The following is an 11,402-nucleotide window of genomic DNA, read 5'->3' as shown; positions in this document are numbered from 1 at the left end:
GGGCCAGTTGTCATTTATTGTGACAATATGAGTAGTATACACTTGGCAAATAACCCAGTCTATCATGCTAGAACAAAGCACATTGAGGTGCATTATCACTATGTGCGAGAGAGGGTTTTACTAGGTCTTATTGATCTAGTTTATGTCAGCACAGAGGATCAGGTTGCTGACATATTCACGAAGGCATTGGGCGCAGAGAAGTTGCGCAAGTTCAGAGACCTGCTTGGTGTGCAGGAATTGGGATTGAGCTCGAGGGGGAGTGTTGAGATATCGAGCTCCACTCGTGATACGCCAGGGTGACCGTTGTGCATTTATGTCACCGACTTGTCAGTTGCAGACGCGGTTGGTACACCGCCCATGAATAATAGCTACATGATAGCTATCCTTATCTACTCTAGTTCGTGGCTCAGTTAGTATGCCACCTTAGTTAGTTGAGTTTGGTTTGAGACCCATATATGGGGTTCTTCTATTTCTTTGTACTTGAGTTCTTTTGGCTTACACAACTAAGAAGAGGAAAACTGTTTTCAGCCTCCACCCTTGTGTGTCTTCCCCCATTGTGCAAGCAAGAAAGCTTCAAGCGAGACTCCTTCCTTCTCTCCCACAATCTTGACAACTACCACTCGGAAGGATAATACCTCTACACCGACTACCCCTATCTCGAAGAATGCCAAACTGAAGAAGTCCCAGAAGAAGAAGAAATGATGGAATATTATGTGAAGGGAGAAGCTTGGAAAATGGATGTGAGTTCAAAAGTAGAAAACATCATGATGGAGTTAGGATACCGAAAAGAAGAGGAAGCAAGGTGGACATGTCAGAGGGATGAGCCACTATACCCACAAGAAGCCAAGTTGGTTGAAGAACCAGTGTTAGAATAAGAGAAGGGGGAGGATGAGCTCGATACAGATCTTGGAACACCTCTACCCGTTGAGATGGAGGGTGAGGCCAAGTTGGCGCCCTCCTGCAAGGCACATGATGCCTCTAATGAAGAAGAGGATGAGGAAGTAGATGAAGAGATAGAGTTAGAAGATGAGGAAGGAAGGGAAAAAGCACCTGGGACAGGGCATCCGCTACATGGAACCAACACTTCCACTTTAGATGATGATATAGGTGAAGAAAAAGAAAAGAGAGAGGAGATAGAAGACAAGAAAGAAGAAGAGGGGGAGGATGATCTCAACCCAGATCTTGGAACACCTCGACCCTGACAACCCCAACAACAAAAGACAACCAAACCCTCACAGTTCAATGATGATAGGCTAGGAAAAGAGTTTAAGAAGAGAATCGTGAAAATATGGGATGAGATAGAGGAAGATAATAGGAAAGAAGAAAAGAAAGAGTTGTTAGATGAAGCCATAGAGAAGATCAAGCAAAGGATGAGGCAAGAAAGTAGAACAAAAGAGATAGAAGAACAAGTGGAGTTAGCTAGGAAGAAACAAGAGGAAAAGGAGAAGCTAGACCATGATAGGAGAAAACAAGTAGAAGAAAACAAGAAGAAGAAAGTTAGAAAAAGGATTGAGCACAAAGAAAAAGACAAAGAAAGCAAGTTGAAAGAACAAGTATGGAGAGCTAGAAAGCCAAAGGAAGAAGATAGGCTAGAACAAGAAGAGCAAGAAAAGATAGATCAAGGTAGGAAGGCCAAATAAGAAAAGATAGACAACAAACAAGAGGAAGAAAAGCAAGGGAAAGAGAATGAGAATGAGACGAAGAAGGCAAAACCAAACGCCAAGAAACAGAGGCAGGACAACAGAGCCAGGATGAAAGAGGAAAATGAAGATGCCTCCAAAACCCCCCTGCTCAAATCGTGGCTAAGGACAAAGCAACCCCAGCTTTAACTCTAAGGCCATACCCCATCCCAACCAAATCGGATCAAAGTAAGAACCAACTGCACTTCAACAATGGAGTCATTGGCTATGCCTTTGAACCCAAAGAGACAAACCCTTATGAGCTTGGAAAGAAGGAGTCATATGGCAAAGCCTCAAATAAGGGAGAGCATAAGGGAGTGCTTGCAATATGGTCCGATCAAGGTGACTTAGTGCCACGGAAGGGAACCTTGCTAGTTGAGCCTTGGAGAACTCTCCAACTCACTCTTAAGGTGAATGTCTTTGGACTCTGGAACCCATTGGGACCATACTCAATGCTAACAAATATTGAAATCTTGGAACTCAGGCTGCAAACAGTGTAAGGAGTTGTCATCCCGATCATATGGATCCGTGACACACCAAGCACCTCTCAAATGGGCATCACCCCAAGAACTTCAAGAATACTTCTACTTCCACAACCCAAAATCCGGGCTAAGTGTGACGACTTAGTCTACCCCCCACCAAGAACCTCAACTCCAAATGAGGCTAAGGAGAGCCAAAGAGGTGCCATGCATCAAGACTGCACCTTCCATGCAAGAAGGCAGGCTGAATCAACTGGCTTGTCCAAATACAAAGCAAGCAAGAAAGATCTGGCAAAGAGGCCAAAGAAAACAGCCCAAGTAGTTGACTTGGCGATGAGAGTAAAGCATCTTGGTAAACGAACCAAGCAACCCAAGTCTCCAAGGTCCAAGGCGATGGCAAGAAGAAAGGGAGGCCCGGTGCAAGGAGCTACTCAATGGGCTGCCTCCCTTAAGGCGTGGCATAACATGGCAACGACTACGCCACCACGCCTTGACCCCAACAATGTGCCTGCATTCACCTTAGTTTTGCTCCCCTTACCAACATTTAACCCAAATTTTCTTTTTTTTGCCCTTCTTTTTTCTATTTCAGCCTGTTATATAGCAACAAAAAACCCTACTACATGCTCAAATGTTTTGCTCCTACCCTTTCTAAATGCAAGCAAAAATCATAAGGAAAACACCTACACTACTCCAACCTATCTTTCCAAATCCAAAAACCAAAAACTTACTTGCTAAGGAGATCAAACACCTCTTTAAACTCCCTTGCTTCCTATCTATCTACCTCAAGCACCGATTCAGGGAAAACCCTACTTCAATGCACTATTCGAAGCGTGCAAGTGCTCAAGGCTTGAATCCGTTGGTCTCGGCAACGGAACCAAAACGTAGAGGCGATCAACGGCCAAGACCCACGGACCGCTCATTGCTTCAAGTGTTCCAAGCCGAGCACTGATGGCTATCTCTCACATAGCCAATGCACCATCCATCTCTACGAGTGTAGTGAGCTTACCTCACGCCCAATTGATTTGCCTTCTCTTTTGAGCACTCCGGTAGCTCCACGATCCAAGTGCAAGCTTCAAGCAAGCTCCATCATCAAGCTCCATGCTCCAAGCTCCATCGCCGTGAGCAAGACAAGATAAGAGAAGAGAAGAGAAGAAGAGAGGAGAAGATGGAGAGCTTCTCCCCCACCATCGTCCCTCACCCTCACACCGTCACTCCCTCTCTCAAACACAAGCTCAAGCAAGCAAGAAGAAAAAGAAGAAGAAGAAGAGAGCTACTTTTGGCCACACACAAGAATGAGCTTCTCATTCACTTTTCAACTTTATATAAAAAAACCCTAAATCCCTTTTGGGTGGTCATCCCCTTATCCCCTTTTTTACATGGCTGCCCCGACTGTGGCTAGGCCATTTTTCCCATTGTCCTCTTATCTTCCTAGCTGAGAGCAGAATTTAAATTCCATTTTTTCCATTTTGGGTGATCAATTTTGAGAGCGAAATTAATGGTATAAAACCTGTAAAACATGCGTTTAAGAGGCAAAATTGGGGATTTTTGCAAAATAAAGGGGAAACATGAAATATAACATCAATAAAACCTGAAATTTTGCTATCAAAGAACCTAAGGCCCACAACCCATAATCAATTTCAATTTCTAGTCATTTTTTATTGAAAATAATAGAAGAAAAATACCAAAAATGGTGAAAAATAGATTTTAAATGGGAGAAAATTAGGAAACGATAAAAGAAAATTTTCAGAAAATTAAATAAGTGTTTGTGCAATGTATAATGAAGGTAGAGCATGAGGTTAGCCTCCGTTTACCCTCATTTCTATGGTTTTATCCGTATTTATCACTTTCTCTATAAAGAAATACACATAAAAATGACTCTTACACCTATCAACGATTGCAAAACATTAAACGGTAGGGTGAGAGGAGAGTTTGAGCATTAAAGTACAATCTTAAATCTGATTTATGTGTTGCATCATGGCTATAGGACGTTGTTTTAAGATAAAGGAAAAGGCAGCATGAGCGTAAGGCTCGGTGTCTCTCCTTGTTTCAATACATAAACATTAGCATGGAAATCATGAAAAGATTGGTTTCGCACGATATACAATGCTGATTTTCTATTGTTTGTGCACTAAACCATTCACATTATGCACTATGCATGGTTCATGGTATCGAATGAAAAATCTCCTGGACTACATAGCAATTGTTTTCTTAGGACTTTGAGCCACGATTGAGAGTGTGAGGTTATCCCTTGCCGTAGGGTAGAGGGTCGGTTTCCTAAGGGACTGTGAAGTGAGGAAGCATGGTATATCTCCTGGAAATACGAGAAATATAAAAGAGAGGAGTTTGTGTTCGTTTGTGTTATATGTTTAGCAGCGCATCAAAGGGCCAATCCCTGAGATGTAGGAGAGCTGCAGTGGGGCTCCGACTATTAGTCGGTGGAGTGCCTCCTATGTGTGTGTGATCGTGGCATTGCCAATGTATTTGGGATCTCCCTCTGAGGAGTTTTAGGGAAATGTTGGACTATGAACTATAAATGCAGGAATTAAGCTTTAGGGCAGTTTGTCCTTCAGTCTTATATTGACGCTCCTGGTCCGCGAGGCCGTGAGGGTGTTTGTGTGTCGTGAGCATGAGGTCCGGCTAGTGCTATAGCCAGTGCTGGCCCATTTCAGGTCCCATCACTAGCTTCCTTCCTACCGCCCATCTATCTTTACAAATTACACGGGTGAGAGCCTGGTGCTCTTGAAATAAATCATGGTGCGCCTTGCGCTATTTTATAAAAGTGTTGACATGCGCTTTTTTTTGTAGACCTTTCTCCTTAATTTAGGACTTTTCTACACTTCTTGTGTTTCCAGATTCTTCTTGGCGTGCCTTTGTCTTTTGTTTCACTTTTGCCTTAGCCTTGTCTTTTGCTTTAGATTTTACGGATTTTTCACCTTGTTCATCTGAGAGTTAGCATCCCCCATGTGTGCTTTTCCTTTATTTTTTTTCTTATGTGTTTGGTTTAATTTACCTTACTCCCCCTCCTTTTGAATTGAGAAGAATCCTTCCTAGGATTAAAGGTTTAGAGGATGAAGGGCTTGCAGCACATAATCTTAGTGTTTTACTATCGCATGAGCCAAGCATAGAAATTCAGGTTATATTCTAAAGTAGCATAGCTGTCCATGTCCAAAGGGTGTATGCCCACATGCGTAATATAAGTGAGGACATCAAGCAAGAAGTCATCCAAGTCCACTCAACTAGTGATGTGCAACTCTTCCTCGATGAGGATGCGATCTAAATAAGGATGTCCCTTAATGTGTTCTTCTAGAGGTTGGTTTTACGAATGGTAGTCAATACCCTATAGGAAGTTGGAGCTACATATATTGGGTCGTATTTTGATGACTTCGTTGCATGTCGTTGCTCAGCATTGGTCATGATTTGGCATCCTTCTAGTTCCCATTGCAATCGAAGAGTGTACCATTTTTGCAAGAAGGAGGATTTGTTGTCGGCAACCTGTTGCAATCGAGCAATTTCTTGGTTTGTGGCCATGACTGCGGTTCTGTTATACGACATAATGAGACGTTGTGTGGTTTCTTGTTCCTTGGATATCTTAGTTGCAATTAACTCCTCAACTGCTTTGGAAGCCTTTACGAATACAAATTTCCACTCTTCCTAGGAGCAAGGAAGCATGCGTACTTCTGTTTGAAAGGTGAGAAGAATAGAAGCTTGCATGGGAGAGCAAGAGCAAGAGAGAGAGAGACTCACAATGTGGGAACTCCAATAGTCACAATGTGTGATTCGGTCTTTCTTTATTCAATTTTTCACTAAAATAATAAAGAATAAAGTGACAGTGACGGGCGCCCATCACCTGCAGTATGCAATGGCAGGTACCGTCAATGTAGTAATACACGTACGGCTAGGAAAAGGTGTCTTTACCCCCAACAACCTCCCACTTAAAGGTAAATATGCCCCAGTGAGGAGTGAAAAAGAAATAGAAAAGACACTACAATGTACACATGTACAACAAGATGAGGAAAAATATCATCTCATCCAATGCCCATCAATCTCTTGCGGAAGGCAAAGCGCTCAGTAGTGAGGCTTTTCGTGAGCAAATCGATAGGATTTTCATCAATGGAAATCTTGATAAGGTCAATAGACTTGTCCTCCAACGACCCCACGTATGAAGTGATACCTTACCTCAATGTATTTCGTCTTCGCATGGAAGACCAAATTCTTGGCTAGCTAAATAGCACTCATAGAATCCGAATGCAGCGTAGGTATAGAATTAATCCCAAGGTCATGAACCAAACGGCCCAGCCATATGGCCTTTTTGCAAGCCTTAGTGGTGGCTGCAACATACTTGGCCTTAGTGGTAGAGAGAGCCGTACACATTTGAACCCTAGACATCCAAGACATAGCACCTCCAACATAGGAGAATACATAGCCAGAAGTGGACTTCCTATTATCTACATGTCCTACATAATTGAAGTTTGTATACCCCACAACTCCTATATCTTGGCTGCCATAGCAAATATACATATCTACTATGCCTTTTAGGTATCTCATGATACCCTTCGCAGGATCCCAATGTTTCTTGGCCAGGTGTAGCCATATAGCGTACCACAACACCAACTGCAAAGGTAATACTGGACGAGTGGCTATCATGGCATACATCAAACTGCCCATGGCTGATGCATAAGGGAACTTGGCCATCCCGGTACTCTACTCATCTATTTGCAAATAATCGACATGTGAGACCTTCACATAAGAAGGTAATGAACAGCCAATAGGCTTCATGTCATGCATGCGGAAACGCTCAAGGACTTTATGAATGTACTTCCTCTGTGAGAGGTAGAGTAGTCCCTGATGCCTATTGCGCTTAATGTGCATACCAAGAATGTGAGAGGCCTATCCCAAATCCTTCATCTCAAAGCTCTTCTTCAACTAAGATTTAAGAGCATCCAAGTCATCATGAGCTTTCCCTGCTATTAGCATATCATCCACATAAAGTACCAAAATAAGCAATGAGCCATCATGGGCTTTCTTCATGTAAAGACACGGATCCATAGAACTCCTACTATAGACATCCATCTGATACATGTCCAAGTCAAGCTGCACGACTAAGGCCAAAACCAAGCGTGGGGTAGTCATCTTGACCACAAGAGAAAAGACTTCATCAAAGTTAACTCCGTGCTCCTATTTAAAACCCTTAGCAACAAGTCTTGCCTAATAAGCTGGCTTGGGGTGTCCAGGGGTACTTTTCATCTTGTACACCCATTTGCATGGCAGAGTCTTCTTGCCAATAGGAAAGGAAACCAAATCCCAAGTCATATTAGCCCTCTCTCAAGAGTGACTGTCACCCCTGCACATACCCTCATCATAGGTGAGAGGCTCTCCTGCATCTGTAACCAAGACATAATCTATCGAGGACTCACATCTATCAAGTGGACGTCTATCTCTAATAGACCACATCTTACGACAAGCTCTGTTGCTTGTCCAACACCCTGGCCATATGTACCAACTGTTATTGCAAGCTGACCATCTAGTTGTGTAGGTTGTACTGGAGCACGTGGCTCCTCCTGGAATATAACTATGTGTATCTCGACCACCTTCTCATGCTACCTATGCATCTTGTCTTCATGGAAGACTACATCATGGCTACAGAAGACTTTCTGCGCCTGTGGATCCCAGAGGCGGTGACCCATTTCACCTACATTTTCATAGCCAATGAAAATTCATTTGACACTCTTAGGATCCAGCTTACTATGCTTGTCCTTGGGCACATGGCAGAATGCCTCACATCCAAAGACACGTAGATGTGCATAAGGCAAAGGTTTCCCAGTCCATATCCCCTCTGCAACCTAAAAATCCAAACCACTGGAAGGTGATCTATTTATGATATGCACAACTGTACTGACTGCCTCAACCCATCGATGTAGGCCTGCATGGCTAAGCATACTGCATACACGCTCATGGATGATTCTATTCATCCACTCAGTTTGTCAAACCATTCTGGGGTGGGGTATAGGGGGCGGTCAACTGATGCTTAATACCCCTCTTGTCACATAGCTGCTCAAAGGCATGTGACACATATTCTCCCCCATTGTCAGTCCTAAGGCATTTCAACCTATGCCCAATCTAGTTCTCAACCAGTGCAAGCCATCTCTGAAACGCAACCAAGACATCTAGCTTAAGCTTATGGGATAAGCCAAGACTTTACGCAAAAAATCATCAATAAACGTCACAAAATACTTTGCACCACCCACCATAGACTGACTAGGCATGGGCCACAGACATCCGAATGTACTAATGCAAAGGGTTCACCCATGTGTGTCCGACCAGAGTTCTTATGCCTATTCCTAGTCTGTATGCCATAAAGACAATGCTCACATGAATCAAAACATGAATAGTCAAGGGGTGGTGAGTACTACAAAACCAGACAGCATTTTTATTCCTTTCAAATACACATGGCCCAAACGGGCATGCTAAAGAGATACATGTGGGATGGAACCCACTAACAAAACATGGTCAACAAATGACCCATCAACTACAAGAGGATAGAGGCTACCAGCCTTGGCACCTCTAGCAAGCACAAGTCTACCATGTGTGATCTTCTAGGCAATATGAAACCCAACATCATTAAGCTACCTTGCAAACATAAGACTGCATGTAAGCACATGTACATGGCGTCCATCCTATAACAGAAAAGTACTGCCAGTAGAGAATTGTAGCCATACATCCCCAATGCTAACAATAGCAAGTGATCTATCATTACCCAAGCGAACTGAACCAGAGACAGTGTGGTAGGAATGGAACCACTCACAGCATGGTGTAACATGAAATGAAGCACCAGAATCCAAAAGCCAGCACTACACATACATAGAGTGAACCTCGATCAACGACGTATCACAAGAACTAGCTTCAAGTATGTACTTTCCATTAAAGTCATAAGTCCACATGACATTTGTCTCCTTAATTTTCACACTGGATTTTGCAAGCATAATGTTGCAATCAGAGGACTTTTTCTGTATTTTGTTTTTCCCCTTCTCTTTGCACTTCTCATTGCGTAACTTATGACATTATGGGCATATATGACCCATCTTGCGATCAGATGACTTTTTCTGTACTTTGTCTTTCCCCTTCTCTTTGCACTTCTCATTGCGTAACTTATGACACTATGGACATATATGACCCTTCTTGCCACAATGATGACATGTCACATTAGCATTTCTCCGACGAGACTTGCTGCATGACTTACCACATGACTTAGACCTAGACTTTTGCGAGTCTCTACCACGTCCATACCCACGGTCATTCTTTCCATTACCATCTCTGCCTCCAACAATCAAAGCATGTGACATATGAGAGGCATCCAAGTTATTACGGTTGATCTCTTCCTGCAGAAGAGCACTCTCTACATCAGGCAAGTTCAAAATAGTAGCAAGAGCACATAAGTGTTAACCCTCAGATGAATAAGGTGGAAAATTCAAAAAATCTAAAGCAAAGGACAAGGCTTTACATATAAAGTTCAAAAGGTGAATGAGAGCTCATTCTTTGGTGTGTGGCAAAGTGGACTCTTCTTCTTCTCTTCTTCTCTCTTCTCTTCTCTTGCTTACTTGTGAGTGCTTGAGGGAGGGAGTGTGAGTGAGTGAAGGAGTGAGTGTGTGAGGGTAAGGGATCTTGGAGGTGAAGCCCTCCTCCATCTCCTCTCTTCTTCTTCTTCTTCTCTTCTCTTCTCTCATCTCACACATGGTTATGGAGGATGGAGCTCAGAGGTGGAGGTTTGAGGATGCTTGAGCTTGCATCAAGAATCGTGGATCTATCGGAGTGCTTGAGAGAGGAAGCAACTCAATCGGGCATCAAGGTAAGCTCACTATACTCGTAGAGAGGGACAGCGCATCGACTATGTGAGAGATAGCCATTAATACTCTCTCGAAATGCTTGAACAATAAGTGGTCCATGGGTTGTGGCGTAAGGGTTTCATCTTAGAACTGGAGCTTGAGATAGATAAGAGGTTTTGGGTCTTGAATCTGTGCTACAAGTAAGTAATTTTGGTTTTTGATGGTTAATTCAGTAGGAAAAATTAGTTCAATACTTTGCTTTCGATTCTTATTGCATTTAGAGTAGGTTAAGGTTAGAGGGAGTGGCAAGAACCTTGTGAGGAGGGTTTTAATAGCCAGGAGACCAGGGGGAGCTCATTTGAAACCTTGTTTGTTTGAGAGAGAGAGAGAGAGAGCTTCATTGCGTAGACCCACTTCAATCACATGGTTGACAAGTTCATTGCCCACTACAGGTATACCCACACCTTCTCCTTCATGCGTAGGTAGGATCTACAGGTGCTCGACTAGTGTGAAGGCCACAATTGCTCGGTGCTGCGAATTTTGCATTGACTCAGAAAAAAACGCAACGCGTTCAGCCCTGTCCAAGTAACGGCGATTCTGGGCCATCCTAGAATCGGCCCTTGGCCCACTCCCATTCGTCCATTTGCCCAATCGACTCAAACAATTGGAAACTCGGCCCTCGGCCCACTCAACTAGGACACTTCGAAATTCGGCCCTTAGTCCGTCTCGTATTCGGCCCTCGGATCCCATTCAGCCCAATCAACTCAGACAGGTGGAAGCTCCACTCAACTTAGACACATCAAAATTCAACCCTCGGCCCATCCCGTATTCAGCCCTTGGCCCAATCGGCTTGGACACCCACCACTCAGCCCGTCTAAATCAGCCAGTTGGTCCCTGCAATTCGGACCTATTGGGCCAAGTTTGATCTTTCCAAAATGTTTTGAAAATTGGACCAAACCACCTAGACACCGACCGTACGAATATCTGAAGACCATACAGATGCTTGAGACACCATTCTGGCACAAGGAACAAAGGGATCAGCGAGACTCAGGCATAGAGGCAACATTAGTCAACCATCTAGCGATCAAGCCCGGCAGCAGCATTGAGTGGAGTCTTAGAGTACTAACGAATCATGACTGAGCGGAGCGAATAGCAAAGAACCCTATAAACGTGCGAGGATGGCCAAAAATCGAGTGTACAAGCCTATCAAGCTAAACCCATGACGAGAGTGCTAGAGTCGTCTAGGCACTTGTTTTCTCACTCATCTGATTTCCAGCCCTCAAAGCATAGTTGAGAAGAGGTAAAAGCCTGATTTCGCACAGTGCACAGAAAAGAGTACATGCACACACACACGCATAGAGTGAGGGTAAGTTGAGGACTGGTTGTAATTAACAAGGAACACACCCAGACTTAAGAACTTGAAG

The sequence above is a fragment of the Lygodium microphyllum genome, chromosome 7 (genome assembly GCF_053477565.2).
Source record: "Lygodium microphyllum isolate KBCC chromosome 7, Lygodium_microphyllum_v1.1.10, whole genome shotgun sequence".
Lineage (NCBI taxonomy): Eukaryota > Viridiplantae > Streptophyta > Polypodiopsida > Schizaeales > Lygodiaceae > Lygodium > Lygodium microphyllum.
The sequence above is the reverse complement of the archived record's forward strand: the minus strand, read 5'-3'. Positions refer to the sequence as shown.